We start from the raw sequence: 19,486 nt of genomic DNA on the forward strand, positions 1-19,486 counted from the left end.
ATAAAACCTACCAAGAATTTCTAAGTCCAGAATTGAGAAGTGGATTCAAGGTCCAGATTTGAAGGCCTCTGTTTTATGGCATCACCCAAAGAACCCTTTGTTGCAACCACAGGTCAAAGGTGGTACTGATTCACCACCCTTACAACAGAGGCTCAGAACCTCCCTCAGCACCAGACTTAACTCTACCTGCTTCCCAGCACTGGTTTTCACATACATTCCTTTACCTGTGTGAAATCACTTCAGGGAAATATTGAGGCGGGGGGAAAATCCTTAAAAACAAATTGAGTTTAGGTTTCATCATTTTGACAGTTGCAAAATACCCAATGCTGGAAAAAAAGCTAACTACATGAACCGCATAATAACCCTTACTAGACGATGCCGTGCAACATTGTGCAATACACATGAGTAGCATACAGTGGTTCAATACATTACCAGCATATACTGGTAAAAGTTATACCCAAACAGCTCTGAGCCGTCAAGCCATCGACTCCACAAGCCCTCCGAAGGTGTCCTGTGGTGCCTGGCACCAAGTCTAACATTAGCAGCAGGTGTTAGATGGGACCTCCAAGGACTGCAATAAGCCTTGGGCGTCCATGTCACAGGTTGACCTTCTTTGGAGCACTTTGGGTAGGTACTGACCTCTGCATTCCAGGAACACTCCGCAATACCTGCTGCTGTAGCCCTTGCCAAAGTCGCTCATATTGACAGCTTAATACAAGCGAATGCAAAGGTTTTAATGTTATGGCTAATCGGTGTACATTTCAGGCCAGAATCTTCTCAGAACACTGGTAGAACCGTGTCTCAGGCATCAGGCAGTGTATTTGTAACCTTTTGAAAACAATGACTTGAGGTTTTTGAGCTCTTAGGGGCATTTGGCTTCATTCACCACCACTGTAAACAATTCTGTCTGGGTAAGTTTCACACAAAATCTACTCTAAATGACTTCATTTACACCTCTGCATTTCTAATCTGGAGCAAATACATGCATACAAGTGATTAGAAGCAGAAGTACACATCCAGATGTACAGTACTGTACAGCCTATTAAACACATTTTACAGCATTAAATCTACATAAAAAGGTGGCTATTAAAACATCTCACATACACTATATGGACAAAAGTAATGGGTCACCAGCTCGTTCGTTTGATTGCGTGCATCAACAAGGTTTTTAATGAGGTCAGGATTTTGGATGATCACCACTCCACCTCATCCCCAACTCATCCCAGAAGTGTTGGCTGGAGCACCATCATCCATCCTTCCAGAGACCACAGTTCCACTGCTCCACAAATGTAAAAGGTTGGAGGAAGGTTAGTCTGTAGTATTGCAGAAGTGCTGATCCAGGAATGTTCTGAAATGTGCGACATAATAATGGTTTGCATCACATTATTAGAAAGTTTCTTTCACAACATTCCCAGTTAGACAAAGACTAACATTATGTCCACATCTGAAGTAACTATAAGTAAATGTAATAAAACACCAATAAACTGATACATAATCACAGTAATTCATAATAATTAAGAATATTATATAAATGTGTCCTAAAATGTTGGAGCATTAATTTAATCATATAATTTAATATTTGAATTCACACTGATAATAAACTTGCCTACCATATAAAATGTGAAAAGCCTGAATTTAATTATAGGATGAACAAATACATAAAAAACCTAAATAAAATAATAAATAAACACAATTAAACTAAATCAAACCAAATAAAAAGTTATAATAAGTAATAATACATAATAATACATAAAAAGCTTAATAAGGAATGTGTATAAAACCTGACAGACTGAATGTTCGAATAACCCAAATTGTAACATTCGGAAAGTCTTTGCAATTTTCTATGAACCAAAAATGTCTAGCTGGGGGGCCAACAGGGTCAGGTTGATCTGCTCCAGAGAGTCCTATTCTATTGGCAATACTTGTCTACAGGGACTAGACCAGCTGTGTATGTGTGTGCATGTGCACATCTGTGTCAGCAATGGGCGTAAGGACGTAAAGTTGCTGAATGCATTCATTAGAAAGGGGTGTCCACAAACATTTGGACACACAGTGTATGTGTAATTAATTTCTGTGGGTTTTTTTTTTTCGACTGGACAAACGAGGCGAGGCTGCAGCGAAACACAACCGTTTGGATTTCAATTATTAATCATGTCAACTTGTGCTTGGCCCCGGCGCACTGCGGCCCCCAGAGCCGAACACGAATGCATTTGAGACTACTCTAACAACCCATACCCCCCCCACCCCCCACCCCCCCCTCCGATCGCACATATACAGCGGCTGGTGGGCAAGCGAGCCGTAAAGCTGTGGAGGGGTTGCCATGGGGGGTTGGAGGGGTACGGCTTCTGTGGGGTTTCGTTTTAAAAGCATGCTAATGTACTCCTCTTCAAATCCTCCCCTGCTTATTAATATACATATTTAAAAAGGGAACATTATGCAAATCAGGCCCCAGCTCCAGATCAGATTGGGAGATTCTCGCAGTTTGGCCTGGAATGTAATTCTGTACACATTAAGCGTCCACCTAAGGCAAAATACAGCCGTTTTCCACCAGTTTAACCTAATTACTTCGCAAACATTAAAACTTCATTTCAGACTGTCTTGGTTTGGGAGGGGTGGTGGAGGAGGAGAGAAGTGGGGGGGGTGTCTCATTTCGTGGGGGGGGGGTGTGGTGGTGGATAGGGAAATCGATGCCTGTTAAGGCAACGAGTGACAAGAAGGTCTTTTTACCTGGAATTTGAGATGTTTCCGGTCTCTTGCTGAGTGGTTGAGTGAGTCGGTGGTGGCGCGTGGTCAGTAACTGACCCATGCTGACCCCTGGTGCTGTACATCCTCACTCAGCAGTGCTCTGGAGCAGGAAGGGTCTCGGGACGAGTTGGTTAGGAGTCGCTATAGTGGGTCCTTTTTTTTTTTTCAAGTAAGCCCGTTGGTCCTGTTTGCCACAAATAGCAAGACAATAACAACTCAAAGCGTTCCGCTCCCCTGAAATGCACAATTACGACCACAGAGCTATTTATTTGTTTATTTATTTATTTATGTATTTATTTGTTTGTTTATTTATTTGTTTATTTATTTATTTATTTCACTCTTTCCCCTTTCTTCTTTTTTCCCCAGCATTAAATAACCACCCCTACTTTTTGCTCCTGCTGTTCATCTTGAGGAGTCTTCAGTGTGTGTGTGTGTATGTGTGTGTGTGTGTGTGTGTGTGTGTGTGTGTGTTTTTGCCTGGCAGTCAAACTTGGGTACTTCTCTGCGTGTGCATGTGTGTTTATGTAGGATGCTCATCCAGTTGCCATGGCAACCCGGGAAGTGGGGTTTGAAGGTCCCTGTTGCTAACCTGTCGCCCCCGGCGATGCCTCTTAATGCTCGGTCGCTTCCCATCATTCTCTGTGTTTCTGAAGGCTGCTTTGAAAAAAGAAACCAAAAAAAAAAAAGGGAAAAGTGGGGAATAAGAAAAAGCTGGCCAATCAGGAGCGTGACGCAAACCCGCCAGAACAAAAGGAACGCTCTAATCCGTCCTGCTGATGTTCCAGAGTGGTTCTAATGTTCCTCTACCCTTCTGGGATTATTTAGTTGAACACTACGTGACGCTTCCCGACCAGATTAGGCCCGTCACGTCCCTCGGTCCCGTCCCCTGCCCCGGCTGTTCTCCTGAAGAGCGGCGTTCTAGACTGCTCCGCAGGACCAAAGTCTACAACCAGTCGCATTAGGTGCGTCCTCATTCCAACAGGAAGCCCCGCATGAATTATTCATCAGCGGGATATGAATATTTAACACCCGCTCGCTGATTAAACTGCTTTAAAGTTTGAAGCGGCGACAGGAAACGATGGTGTCATATGGCTTCCGTTCGAGCTCTTTATCCCTCGTGGAACGATAAATTAAACGAAGCTTAACTTTTCCATCCGTGTTCAGATAATAACAGAGAGACTGGGTTCGGAGGGTTCGGAAATTTCAAAAGGGAATTACATTTTTTTAGAAACCGGAGTATGGTTTTAATGACAATAAAGTTCTGAAAATACCAAATATTTGTATGTGGATTTTAACCAAAAGTGGGCGTGGCTTAAACATGAAGCTGTTGTATGATGTTTAACCAGGTTCAGGTTTATTATTACTGTGTGATTGTCATTTAATATGCACTTCATAACTATTTATATATTTATTTATTTCTTGGACATCACAACATAGATCTGCTGCTCTGAGGGCAGCTGGTGATCTGCATGGGCTACATGGAGAAGGAAGGTGGCAGGGGGAGGTTTTAAACAGTAAATGTTGAACTGAAATGGTGTCTTGGTCAGTAAATATGTTAATTAAGGCAGGTGTGTGTGAACTCTTGTGTGTATTGGGGTTTTGGTTTGGGGTCAGTTGGTATAGAAATATTTTATGGTTTTATGGTGGAGCTCAGTGGGGCAGTGTTTAGGTCAGGCTACTAGAGGAAGCGTCTGCTGATCTGGTACTCATGTGGATCCATGGGTTAGTCAGCTCGGCCAATGTATTTACTGAGGCCATGAGATCCGGATAAGAGCATTAGAGTTTGTGTTAGATCTGGAGGTCGTGTCTGTAGTGGGGTGAGGTTTAAAACACGTGCATGCATTAAGTTGTTGCTACTGATCAAAAGTTTGGACGTATGCCATAGTGCACCTCCTACTGGTATCTGTATTATTGCAATAATGTAAAATCATGTATTCATATTCGGTTACATCCAGACTTCAGAGGCTGTAATCTTCCTCTCCTCCGCCTGGTTTCCCATTCTTTCCTCCTCTGTCTCGCCCCCTTTCTGTCATGCACACATATCAGGGCGGTTAGATCTGCTCGGATATCCCTGCAGTGTTGAGCTGTCTGTTCTGCTAGCGACACATCGGACATGTTCCAGTCTGAGTCCATCATCAGGGCAGCTGTCAGATGTCCACTCTTCAAACCTCTCAGCAACTCCTCATGCCTATTCCGATTAAAGCACACTTCAGGTGTCTACGCTGTGTATGTGTGTGCGTGGGCGGGTGTGTGGGTGTCAGTCAACTTGAGCAGATCAGTGTGTTGATAGCGAGTGAAGGCCACAGCTCCTGCTTTAAGTCTGTATTGACTATATGTTGATGAGTCCAGGGTATTCTCCGGAACAGCTGGGATTAGAAGTGTTTTCATGCCTCTTTGTGAGAGTTTTACGAGCATTTGCGCGAATGACAGAGCGAAAGAGAGCCGGAAAGTTGACGGCGGCGTGTCAATCTCGCCCTGCTCTTTTCTCTCAGACGTTTAAACAGACAACTTTGAGCCGTGCACAAGCACAATGCTCCTGGCACCATCTGCCTCTGAGTCTGACTTACCTTCACAGCAAATGGAGGGAGGCGTCTTTTCTATAAAACATGAGCTTTTAAAGTGGGAGTTTGACTGATTTCCAGGGACGCAAGGCCCGTTTAGAGTCAGGAATTCTAAGGAGTTCAATTTCTTGATGCAGAAATCTGAAAGTGGACCCATCTGAATGCCTCCTTAAGGCTGTTTTCACACCTAGAGTCGGTTTGCGAGACGCGAGAGGGCTGAATCGTATCCACCTTCAAACCAACACGGTCAGAACTGACTCAACCCTCAACCACTAGTTTCCCAAGTAGATCTTAGAGTAACATCTCTGGCAACCGCATCTGGCCCACCTCTGGCTTGTCTTGTGGACTAAGTGGGCTATTGGGAAATGCCAAATGTGGTCCAGGTTCGGTATCAGGTATCCGCAGTCGGAAACCAAGGCAAGTCACGATAAAAAGGGCCTGAAATTGATCGGACTGAGTCACTCTGACCAGGGAACCCAGCAGAGCCTAGCTCTAGGAAAATGAAAGCTTTCCTTAGCACCAAATATTCAGTGTAAATATTAAAGCCCATAACTCACAGCTTAGTGTGTTATGATGTGTAGCTGTACCTGGTGGAGGTTAAAGTGTGTACTAACCTGTGTGATGTCAATAGGAGCTGCAGTGTGTATCTGATGTGAGCTATAGTGAGTTACAGTGAGGTTTCAGACACAGCGAGCGCTCATGGCAGAGCTGGTCACAGCAGGCGTATGAAGTTAAAGCAGGGCGTATTGATCTGTTGTGAAGGACGGAGGAGACTCCATCGAGTGTGAGTGAGTTTGTGAGTTCTCCTGGGTGATGCAGGGTGGCAAGCCTCTTTACTCCTCCAGCTTCACCTGACTGAGGGATAAAGACCAGCTGATCCAGCCTCAGAGAGTCGGTTGGGGGTAGGTGTAGCGACAGACTGGTGGATGTGTAGGTACTTAAGTGCTGTGGTTCAGCATTTCCATGTTTTCTGCATTCACTTTTGCTCGTCTCCACATTTCAAAGTAAGTCCTATACACTTAAACAGGATACGGGTGAAAACTGGCCAGGATTTTTGGAGTGTAACCAGTCGTAAGCTCCGCCCATTTATGGCAATTATTAATAAACTTAGTTTCATAGTTTGTAAACTTTATTTTTTTACTGTAACAGCTGGTATAACTTAGTATACACAAATTAGCCATTACATTAGTACCACCGAAAGTGACCTTAATCATCTTCATCTACAGCGGATCCTGTCAAGGGGTGGATATATTAGGCAGCGAGTGAACAGTCAGTTCTTGAAGGTGATGAAGGTGCAGAGAGCATGCAGAATGGTCAAGCGTAAAGATATGAGTGACTTTGACAACTGGGTCAGAGCATCTCCAAAGCATCAGGCAGGTCTTGTAGTGTGTTCCTGGGTATGCAGTGGTCAGTACCAAAACTAATTCAAGAAAGGACACCAGCAACTCATGGGCACCCAAAGCTAACGAGGCCCCATCTCCCAACTTACAGGACTTAAAGGATCTGCTGCTAACGTTCGAAGGTGTCCGAATACCACAGGTATTTTCAGGTGTCAAGTTTCAAGTTTCAAGTTTATTTGTCATCTGCACAACATGTCAGGACATTTATGCATTGAAATGCTTGTGGTGAGGCTCAGGTTGATGCTCTACAGGAGGACAAACTATATACATACTAAACATATTAAAATAAAGTTATATAAAAATTTATATTAAATAAATACAAAATATTCACAAAATATACACAAAATACAGAATATACAGACATTATTATATACAGAAATTCTCTGATATGTACATTTATGAGACGGGTATAGTCTGAGAGAGAGTGGAGCTAAATATAAATATGTATGTTATATTATATATTAAATATATATATATATATATATATATATATATATATATATATATATATATATATATATATGTATGTCTATTCCTGTTGTATAAAGTGACTTAGTGATGTTGTCCATAGCAGTGATATATAGAGTATTAATAATAAAGTGACCGAGTGCAATGGTGTTGGTGAAAGGTTCACATCTTGTTCAGGAAGCTGATGGCTTGTGGGTAGAAACTGTTCATTAGCCAGTTTGTTCTGGCCTGGATGCTGCGGTGCCTCCTGCCTGATGGCAGTAAGGCACTTTAGGTATCTTCAGAGATCTTGTGGAGTAGCGGGACCTACTCAATATGTGGCAGTTGGTGCTAATGATATGGCTGCAAAGTATATTTATTTCTGATACGCCTGAACTCAAGCGGAAACTCAAGGGCACCTCTAATTTCACTCACTGCCCACTACTGGTAGAGGTTTTAAGGTTAGCCACTCATACAGAGAAGAAATTCTTCTCTTCACATATCCCAGTTTAGGAAGCCAGAGTTGGAGCACAGGAACAAATAGTGCTAAGTGCCTTGCTCAAGGGCCCAAAAGGCAGACTCGGGTATTAAACCCACAACCCTCTGATCAATAACTAAGCCACAGCTCCCCCAAAAGTCTTAAGGTATAAGGAAATGAGCTCATGTAGGCTGTGTATAGACTAATGACACATGCAAGTGTAGCCTGACTGAACACCCAGTGCTTTAGCGTGGGTGACTCTGATCTACATGAGGGGCGTCTGGCTGATATTAACATGAAATCCCCAAGATGAACCACTGTGAGGGTCACCACCTGTTCCACGGAAACTTTTAGCAAGCAGTTATTCCCAAAGTAGGAGGAAAAATCATCTCAAATCAATATGAAAAATGACCTTTTTCAAATTTGCCAAGCAGCTGGGAAACTGTTGGCTTTAGCATTTAGCATGGAACAGCTATTTAGAGATGAAAACACCAAATAGCCATAACATTAATACCACCTTCTACCATGTTTCTACACTCACTGTCCATGATCAATTAAATATGTAATAAAATCCCCCTTAAGTTCAACCTAACCATTTAATCATCTGTAGATAATCTGCAGTCGTACCCCAATAAAGTGAGTCCATTGAATTTAGTCAATACACACAGATCAGCCATAACATTAAAACCCACTGATGTGACAGTTGATGAACAGAAATGCATAAAACTCTTGAGAGTCTGATCACACTTGGCGTTAACTGTGTTTTTGGTGATCGGATCAAGTTCGGATTTTAGTTGTCCACAAGAAAAGTCAGATGTAAAGTCCACCAAGGCACACTGTGATAGGATTGGATTTATCGAATCACTCAAATCACATTCGGAGGTGGTCAGACACTGATCTCGTCCACATTTAATACAAGTGTAAATGCATTATCTGAGATCTGATCGGATCCAATCCAGCAAACATTGATACTTTGAGTAATAATTACTGTCAATCTCCAAAACATCAGGTAGGCCCAGAATGCAGTGCTCCAAGTGCTCCAAGGAAGGATAACCGGTGAGCCAGTGACAGGGTGATGGGCGCCCAAGGCTCAGTGATGCCCACCTAACAACTTACATGACGTAAAGCATCTGCTGCTAACGTCTAGACCCCACGGAACACCTTCAGAGGTCGTGTAGAGTCCATGCCTCAACAGGTCAGAGCTGTTCTGGTGGCTAATCGATTTTTTACTATAATGTCAGATTATAAAATAATGCAACTTGTTTCTAGACCCCAAAGATTTGAACCCAGAGAAATAAAAGTAAAATATGAACCAACATGAGTTTAATCATCGTGTAATACTCCGACAGTAATGGCTTGTTGTGCAGAAGCTTACCCTGCCAGTTTAACTGGCTTGTCCCAGAGCTCTCCACCAATCTGTTCTTGTTTCGCACCTTAGTAGACGTGGCAGTCGGGCCGGTGTGTATTTCTCTCCTGCTCCTAGTCTGGGCCCTCATTGTTTCCTTGGCTCTGTTGTTATCTTTATCACTAAACAGCAGGCAGATTCGGCCCGCTTGACATTTTCGCATGTGTGGCGGCCCTCAATTTGAAAAACAGCCGAGTCATGGTTTTCATTAGAGTCGGCTCCCTGCGGAGGCTGCTACGGTTCCTGCTGTCAGATCGCTAAGTGACCGCTCGCGAGATTTCTCTGTTTGAGAGACGCAGCGTGAATACAGAGAGGGCAGCAGCCGAGTGCACTGAGATACAGTATGTGCTGAGCTGGACAAAAAAAAAAAAAAGAGCCCAGCGCTCTTCTGCATGCTGGATTTATTGTAATACACTGTCAACGGTGAGCTGTTAAATATGTCCTATAAAGGCTGGTGGGCAAGGTATGTAGCAGGAGATGGAGAGAGAGAAAGAGAGAGAGAGCGAGAGAGAGAGAGAATAGTGTCCTAAAATAAATCTCACTCCTCTGAACATCTGGTCACACAGTAATGGGATTCCTTAAGTATCAAAAGCCATTGTTTTACATTGACAAATATTGTTTGCATAGCAAAGTGTTTGATTAATGAATTTTCTCCCGCCGCTGTCAGCAGCAACGCTCGGCACTCCGAAAAATTGATGGCTAAAGGACTTCCGCAGACAAAGAGGGGTCAATGGCTCGCCGCGTTTTTCCGCCGAAAATATCAAGCGTGGCCCGAGGAAGGCGGTGTTTACGCTTCCGGATGACGCTTTGATTTAGTAGGCGACAAGCGGCTCCGGCGGAAGGAGGCCGGAGTCTTCATTTATCACCTCCGTCCTGGAAAATAAAGGAGAAGATCTCAGCTGGATTATCTGTTGGAGACGCTCTGAAGCGAGTCAATAAGAATTCTGCCCCAGCTGCAAAATCGCGATTGGACCCCACAAGGCCGAAGCAATAAGTCATCTACCTGAAAACACGAGCTTACACCGAGGAGTCTCCGTGCAGTGGAGAGACAAACAAACAGCCCCATCTCAAAATTTCAACCTTTAATTAAAAAGACAGACACAGACAGACATCTGTAGGAGTAAGGGAGCAGACAGTGGGAAGAAAGGAGGGAAGAAAGGAAAGAAGAAAGAACAAAATTATAAAAAATAAAAAAAGAAAGAAAGTAATGAAAGACAATAACAAACAGGTGGGAAAGATGAAAAAGCTACAGAATTAAAAATGATTAAACACAGAAAATATCAAAGAAAAACATGACAGAGTAGAAAAAAAGAACAAAAGAAAGAACAAATAAAAGATGGATGGAAAGATGAAAGATGAAAAACCATTAAAAATTATTAAATACAGAAAATATCAAAGAAAGGATGGAAAGATGAAAGAATAGTAAGATGAAATAAAGAAACAAAAGAAGAAAAGGATAAAAGAAAGAACAAAAGAAAGAACAAATAAAAGAAGGACGGAAAATGAAAGAATACAAGAAAACAAGAACAAAAAAAAAACTAAAGAAGAAAAGGATAAAAGAAAGAACAAAGAAAATTAATTAAAGTAGACAGAACAAAAACTAAAAAAATAAGAATGAAAGAAAGAAAAGAAATAAAAAAAGACATAAAGACAATGAAGGAAGGAAAGACAAAAGAACAAAATAAATAAAAAGGAAATAAGAAAGAAGATGAACGAAATAAGAAAGAAAATAAGAAAAGAAATAACAAAAACAAAAACAAACAAACAAAAACAAAAAAAGAAAATGAAATGCAGGAAGGAAGGAAGGGAAACGGGACGAAAGGGGAGAGAGCGCGCGAGAGAGAGAGAAGCAAAGAGAGAGGAAAAGAGTGGAAATAGGAGAGAAAGTGAAAGTGGAGAGAGGCAGAAAGAAAGAGGACTGAGAGAATGAGAGTGAGGGAGGAGAGAAGACAGGCAAAGAGAGAGAGAGCGAGAGCACGCGAGAGAGAGAAAGTGCAGAGCAGCATATTGTACTGGGAGTCTATAAAGGGAACCGCTGACGCTGGAATAACACACTGGAGGCTTAGGCATGACCCTGGCCCTACAAGAGTGTGTATGAGTGTGTGTCTGACTATGGGAGGTGCGTGGCAGGCTGTGTGTGTGTGTAAGGTAAGGACAGGTGGCTGCTGGACATAATTCATGGTGTCATACACCGGATTGCTGAAATCATCACGGCTGTTACGTGCTTCGCACTTTTATTCCTGCAGGCCGCTGTCTGACCACGAGAGAGAGAGAGAGAGAGAGAGAGAGAGAGAGAGAGAGCTTCAGATGTCACTGTGAGTGAGTGTGTGTGGATGCCTGTGTGTGTGTGTGTGGAGCATGAGACTCCACACCAGCTGGAGCACCTCCAGACTCAGACCGTCACATGGGCTCTCAAAAGGGGTGTTAGTCTCTGTCCCTAAAGCGATTCACTCGCGATTCTTTGCTTGATGATTCAGTGCGTCATCAAATTTCCAATATTAGAATGATTCAAAATGATTCAGTTCAGTTCATCTAGTGATTCTATAATTTAGTATTTGATTCCTAATTATTTGAGATGTCTAATAATCACTGTGAGGGTGGAACTCTGACTTTTTGACCTAATGATTCAAATAAGTTGATTCTCCAGAACAATTCAATGTGTTGATGTTTTGATTCAGTCCAATTCAAGTAAAGGTTATTTAATAATGAATGGGGGGGTATATGGTTGACATAGGAATCAATCAAAATGAATCAAATCATGAAGATAAAACTATTGAATCAAAGTAAACTGAATCAAATCAAATCGATTTCATGAAGCACTGAATTGTTTAGTAGAATCATGAAATTTGTCCAGTATCTCCATGATTCAGTTTAATTCTGTTCAATAATATGATTCAGAGTCATTTAAAACATGCTTAGTGTACTATTAGTTTAAAGTTCTGAACCTCCAATGATTCAAATCAGTTATGATTCTTAATTAAATGATTCAATGTAATCCATAACCTCCCAGAGCTCTCCCATGTGCCTCTCCTGCTGAGATCACTGCACTGGCGTCTTGTGGAAGCAAGAATCAGACTCAAAGAAGCCTGTGATTCTCACCGAGCACTTTCAAAGAGCTCAGTTCCTGGCTTCCATCTTCCAACTTCACACCTGAACACCACCTCAGGTCTCTCTGGCTTCCAGGCTCTTGACATCTAAGCATGCCTGCAAGGCTCGTTCTCGCTGCTTTAGTGTTGTTGCCCTCAGGGGTGGAACAATCTGGCCCCTGAACTCTAAAACTCCTTCCAGCAAAAAGTTCCTTCGAAACAGCTTTTGGGTGGAGTATAGGATGAGAGTAGGTTTAGGTTTTTGGGTGAAGTCAAGGTCAGGGTTAAGGTTAGGGCCAGGTGAACCGATTCCATATTTAGCTCAATGGGTTTCTTCAGCGATTTTCTGCACCAACCTTGTTTCTGTAGTTTTGGCCATTTTGGCATTTTGACCTCCATCCCACCAAACAAGGGAACCATAGATCGCTTCCAGACGAAATTGGCACCCTTCTTATGCCACAATGATGTAATATAAACCCCCAACCAACCACATGTGGCGCCATTTACATTTACGGCATTTAGCAGACGCTCTCATCCAGAAGACCTTCACTATTTACTCAAGAATAAGCTCAGCTAGTTTGAATAGACTACAAATTTACAGATCCTCTAATCTTAGACTATACAAAACACAAGTCAATATGGAGACCATAATACTCTACTCTTCACCCAAGTCCTCTCAGAAGAGGAAGGTCTTCAGTCTGGGGTTGAGGACAGTGAGCGTTGGACACCCAGGGGAAGTTTGCTCCACCACTTCGGTGCAGGACAGAAAAAAGTCTGGACGCTCATCTTCCGTGGATCTTAAAGGATGGCGGGTCGACCATCGCCCCAAAACAACCACTTGACCTCCATCTGAGATACCAGAGCAACTGCCTTGCAACCACCAAAAAACACCACCATTAGCAATAGTCTTGCAAAACTGTAGCACCCACCTAGTAAGAACTTAGCAGCATCATAGCAACCACCTAGCAAAACCTTAGAAACCAGCTACTAACTACTTAGTAAAACTTCTTTTTTTACAGGGTATTATTATTATTATTATTATGGAATATTTACCCACATGTTAATTGGCCTGAGGATAATTTACATCTCGTTTTACAGAAGGTAAACGGCACCAGAACCTTTACTGGCGTGGACGAGCACAGTCCATAAAAATGACTGGCACTGAACAGGACCCCCCAGCTCCCCACGTATAGCTAACCTCTTCAGAATTCAGCTAAAGCCTACAATCATTAGATGGATGTAAACACAGCAGGAAACCATGGTTAACTTGGTTAACTTGGGAAGCATAAGGAGAAGCAATGGAAGAGCTTGTGATCGGACGTGTCCATCATCATCTGTCAAACATAGCGGAGGCACTATTATGGCATGGAGCTGCTTCACTAGAGCTCTACTTTCTGTTCAGTTTCAGACCTCACCTGACCTCAATACACACCTCTGTCCAAATACTTATTTTAATGGGTTCTAATCAACCGTAATATTCCAAAATTACTGTAGATCCTGTTTCATCGTCTAAATATTTCACAGTCCGAGCCCGTGGGTCACAGTCACAGGTCCGTGCGTTTTTTTCCGCTCTTATTTTTAGCTCTATATTCAGTAGAGTTTATGGGCCGGTGTTTTTAGCATGCTCCCGTTCAGAGGTTTATGGTAATGTGACCCTTTTGCCTGGCCAAACAGTGGCTGCGGCCCAGGGGGTGTCCATGCCACTCTGTTAGTGCGACTCCAAATACAAAAACACAATGGAATTGATTTGTATTTGTGAGCCCGCCGGCCCTCGGGGCTTGTCGTGACTTTTCTGGTCGTCCAACTGGGCCTTTTGTTTGTTGTGTGCATGTCAACATGAGGCCTCTCGGCTGGCGTCGGGAAATATCGCTAAATATTTGCATTTGATAACATTTGGACAGCATGTTTCGGTATTCACATCACTCAGCAGTGTTAGAGTGTGTGACACGGCTAACAAGCTTCACTCACACTCACAGCACTGGTCACGTACACACACACACACACACACACACACACAGACATACACAACAGAGTGCTGAGGGGCTGGCGAGAGAGCGGGAGACAGAAAGAGAGCGGTGGAGGGAGAGAGAGGGGGGAGAGAGAGACACTACGCTGAGGCTGAGCTAGATAGAGAGAAAGCAAAAGAGAGAGAGCAAAGAGAGAGGGAAAGAGAGCAAGGGGCGAGAGAGAGGGAATGAGAGAGCGATGGGGAGTAAGAAAGAGCGAGAGAGGGAAAGAGGGTAACAAACAGAGAGTGAGAAGGAGAGAAAGAAAAATAAGGAGAGAGCGCGAGAGCTCAGAGCATAGTAAATACAGATAAAGGGTGAGTAAGAGAGAGAGAGAGAGAGTCAGAGAGGAAGCGAAACAGAGAGAGACAGAGGGTAAGAGAAAGAGAGCGAAAGCAAGGCACCCAGGGAGAGAGAGAGAGAGAGAGAGAGAGAGAGAGAGAGAGAGAGAGAGAGAGAGGAAGCGAAACAGAGAGAGACAGAGGGTAAGAGAAAGAGAGCGAAAGCAAGGCACCCAGGGAGAGAGAGAGAGAGAGAGAGAGAGAGAGAGAGAGAGAGAGAGAGAGAGAGGAAGCGAAACAGAGAGAGACAGAGGGTAAGAGAAAGAGAGCGAAAGCAAGGCACCCAGGGAGAGAGAGAGAGAGAGAGAGAGAGAGAGAGAGAGAGAGAGAGAGAGAGAGAGAGAGAGAGAGGGAAGGCGAGACAGATAGTGAGAGAAAGTGAGAGTGGGAGAGAGATGGAGAGTAAGAGAAAGCCAGAGAGAGAGAATGAGGGTAACAGAGATTGAGAGAGGAAGTGAGAAAGGAAGCAAAAGCGATAGACAGTAAGCAAGAGAGAGAGAGAAGGAGAGAGAGAAAAACAAAGAGAGCGCGAGAGCTCAGATCATAGTAAATAAAGACTGAGGGTGAGTAAGAGGGAAATATAGTGAGGGAGGAAGCAAAAGTGAGACAGAGGGTAAGAGAAAGTGAGAGAGAGAGAGACAGACAGACAGAGAGAGGGAGGAAACACAAGAGGGAGGGAAAGCGAGCGAGAAACACAGATAGTGAGAAAGCAATAGTGATAGAGCGAGAAGGGGAGAGCACAAGAGAGCGCGAGAGCTCAGATCATAGTAAATAAAGATTAAATGTAAGAGAGATAGAAAGGGGGGAGCGAACGATAGAGAGACAGAGGGTAAAAGAAAGTGAGAGAGAGAGAGAAAGAGGGAGCGTGAGAGAGAGAAAGAGAGAGAAAGAGAGAGCGCGAGAGCTCAGATCATGGTAAATAAAGATAAAGGCGGTAGAAAGCTGCAGTTTTGTGCGGACGGCTGTCGGGGGCGGAGGGTTGAAAAGCTGGTTTTAGTTTAGGTTCGGTTCCCCCCGGTTCCTCCTGGTGGTGTTCCCCAGATCCGAGTCAATACACAGCACTCTGAAAGGCCGGGGCGCGGGTGGGGGGACGGGGGGTGCGGGGGGTCAGCTCCAGCCTCCCACAAAAGGCCACTCAGCTGACATTTCATGCTCACTCAAGTGATTCATGGCAAAAACCAGCTGTGCGCCTTGTAGTGGATCCCCACTGATACTTCAGATTTTTTTATTTTTTTTCATAAAGGTGAAGCATTATTCCTCTCTTTCTTTTTTTTATTCTTATTTTATTTATATATTTTGCTCTTTTTTGTCCCGGGGCATTGTGCCGAGCCTCTGGAATGTGCTGGGCCTGTTTGTTCTCTTGTTTGGGAGAGGGAGGAAGGCATTATGGGCCTCAGTGGCGGCGGTCCGGTGACATTCTCCATAAATACCTCAACAGATTCTGATATTTCATCATGGCAGCGGCTGGAGATGACATTTCGGCTGACACCCAGTATGGCTGCGTTATGAGTTTAGCACCAAAGCGCCGCCTCCCTCCTCCCTCCCCCACCCCTCCCCCTCCAGTCACTCGGACCGGGGCCATCCTTTTGCTTCCTGTCATAGAAGTGTTTATGAGGAGCGCGTGCCATTTAGGAAATGCGAGGGAACATTCCCGCAGCCTAATTGCATAAACCGATTCTTCCGAGCAAATACCGTCGTGCTGGGTCGGGCTAATCCAGCTGGTACATCACCGCCGGCCGGGCTTTTTAACGCGCTGTGTCAATACCTCTCATGAGCGTCTCAGCATGATTCTCGCCTGCGACGAGTGCTAATGCTAGTGTGTCCGTCCCTAATCCGCTTTACGGGACGTCGATCAGGAAAACATCCAAACTGACAGAATTGCTCACGCCTGTCCCGTTACTAATCAGCCTAATGACACGATAGCCAGACAAACAACAGGGCTGGATGTTGTACCTCTCTCCTCCTCTTCTGTAGGAGGCTTTCAGGCCTAATTCCTATCTTGTAGGAACTTATAGGACTTGTAGGACAATAGAGCTAGTGGAGGACTTGCGTCCACACTTTGGTTTTTGTGAGGCAAGAGCAAACATGCCAGCACTGTTAAGAGGTACAGTCTGTGATGTTAACCCTGATTTTAGACCTGATTTATGTCTACCCTTTTTATATTTTATTACATTTTATTATTTTATTTATTCAATATTGCTCTTTGGGTGTAACTGGGACCTTGATCACAATCCCGTTCCACCCCATGTACCACATGTGATGTGAATTTTGGCCTCAGACCAGTCTTTAAACCATTTTTTAACCAGACTGTGGTTGTTGTGTAATCTAGTAGTATATAGTGGTCAGTGACTGAGTCCCGTCAATAACCAATGAAAACCGGGCCTGTTTTTAGGCAGTTCCTTTTTTTTAAACTATACATTCCACCTTAAATGATGCAGCAGCTACATTCTGGCGCTAGTAGCTAATGCCTAATGCTGCAGCACCACTTAAGATGGAACGGAAATTCGCATAAGAAGAAAACACCTGAAGTAAACTCTTAAAAAAGTGGGCGTGTCAAAAGAAGGTTAATGAAGAACCCCTTTCCAAGGTTTTTCACCAATATGAAAAAGCAGCAGTATGTGAGAATTGGCATTCCTTGCTCCTGGGCTCCCGAATTCTAAGCCATGTCGCTTTGCCATCAGCAGCCGGAGTCTGAGAGAGCACACAAATGGCCGTGCTCTCTCCGGGTGGGTAGATGGCGCTCTCTCCCCAGCGATGTTGGCCGACCCAGGTGTCTGTTGGTGGAGCTGGGGACCTGGCACTTTCTTCCGCATTGGTGGCAGTTTGACAAAAGGCAGTGGCTGACTTAGGTCAAATGTGCATTGTTAGTTCTAGGCGTTATGGAGTTATGGATGGGTGGGTTAAGACTGGAGAACTGAGTTGGGGGAAACAGGGGGAAACATGATCAAGAAAATAATAATAATAAAATTTTATATATATATATGTACTGTGTATATATATGCAATTAAATTCAGGTTGTCTTTATTGGCATGACCGTCTCATCAACAATGTTGCCAAAAAACACAAAATTACATCTGAACAATATATCAAAAATACAATTAACAATAAAAATAAAGTAATTTGCTAATAATAATTTAAATAATAGTAGCTAACTATATTTATATACATTCTTATTTATAGTAGTTTTATTAGGGTGGGTGGGGTTTAACAGGGAGTGGGTGTGGTTTGTGATGATGTCACTTACAGTCCTTCAAGCGGTGGCATGTTGTCACATATTTGACGGCGAGAGGCGCTGTTTTGCCTTAACCTAATTTTGTCAAATTCAGTCAGATTTTCCACATTTGGGTGGATGTTCTTCAGGGTTTGGGTGAAGTTTTCTGATGATTTAGTATTTTGGGCAGTGAAGGAGGAAGTGCAGCTCTGTCTTTCATATTAGAATTACATTTAGACCAGCACATAAATCCACTTAAATATACAGTACAATCAATTATACAAGCAGTAAGACAGAGCAAGGAGGGTTGACTGTACAGTACAGTTCTTATCAGCTCTGACTATAGACTCAGACAATGTATGTCATGCCAGCATCAGCAGGAGCAGAGCAGGCATTAATAATCAATAAGCCTCCGCCGGATGAGAAACTCAGTCACCGTGACCTTCAGGCTTCAGCCAAGGACTCTCGGTGTGTGCGTCTCTGTGAGTTTGATGCCATATTGTCTTAACTTGTCCATAAGACGAGCGACTGTCTCCCTGGTGTTCGTGTCCACGGAGAGCCGAGGCCCCGTTCGCATTCAGATGAGAGAGAATATTTAAAGATCAAGCCCGGATTATGTCATCACAGCATCGCAGGCGACGGGGGAAGATTAATTTGTCTTGAGCGCCTGCTCTTGTCTTACAGTGGGTCTCGGTCCTACGCTACAATTTTATCAATACCAGCAATGTTCACGTCAGATATCCCCCCCACCCCCTAATTTTGACGATTTCCCGACATATCCTTCCCAACCGCGGATTTGCAGCTGTCTGGCATGACTGACAGAAGTACGGCGCGGAACGTCGCAGACCGGATCCTTTTAACGGGATTCTTTCAAATAATCTGTCAGTCTTCAGGCAAATCCGTAGGACTGTTTTAAAATGGGGTTCATTTGAGCAAGTCTGTGGGTTTAAGATGGTGTGGCAGCTAATCTGCAGACGGTTTGTCGGTGGCTGGCCTGTTGGAGGCTGCGCTCGAATGGGGAGCAGATCGGGAGGAGAGCATTCATACCAAATCCTGCCTTACAAAGGGCACACGGAGTGGGGGAGGCCCAAAGTAGCTTTAGCAGGGATTGCATTTCCATGCGACGAATTCTTGCGAAAGCAGATCTCGCCTCTCATTCTACGCACAAGTCAAATTGAGAGAAAGTGAAGCTAAGAAAATAGAAATGAGACAAAATGAATGGTAGACTATTGAAAGTTGTGAAGTTGGAGCCAGTTAAAGCTGCATTATGTAGCATTTTTACCTTAAAAATCATGTTGATGCTCGACTGACTTGTAACCTCGGGCTCGGGATGCTTATGACTTCTGCAAAGTGGGCAAATTGCGTAATGCAGAGTCATATTACTGTAAAATCCTGTAGTATTACTCTACCGCCTCAGTCCCCATGCTTCTCTACCTTTCAGTGAGGCTTCTGTATCTCTCAGCTTGTCCAGAAATGCATGTAAGCTCGTTTTAGAGGGGTAGCTCAAAGCTGAAATGTCACTTTCCAACTGTAGGGGGCGCCCAGACGCGAAAGAAATGCCAATTCTTGCCTAATGCTGCTTTAAAGGATTGGTATGTTTTGCTCCTGGGCTCCCTCTACAGTTGGGCGATGTAATTAACGTCTGTAACTACTGATTTCAATACAAATCACACTTTGAGCGCCCCCTCATGAACAGCTGTACATTTTGTTTATTTGTTGACAATCTGAGAAAAACAGAACCGGCATCTGAAGTGAAAGAAGCAGGTGGACGGACACATTACAGTGATGTTATAGTAGGATAGTCAG

Source organism: Salminus brasiliensis, chromosome 19 (assembly GCF_030463535.1).
Source record: "Salminus brasiliensis chromosome 19, fSalBra1.hap2, whole genome shotgun sequence".
Lineage (NCBI taxonomy): Eukaryota > Metazoa > Chordata > Actinopteri > Characiformes > Bryconidae > Salminus > Salminus brasiliensis.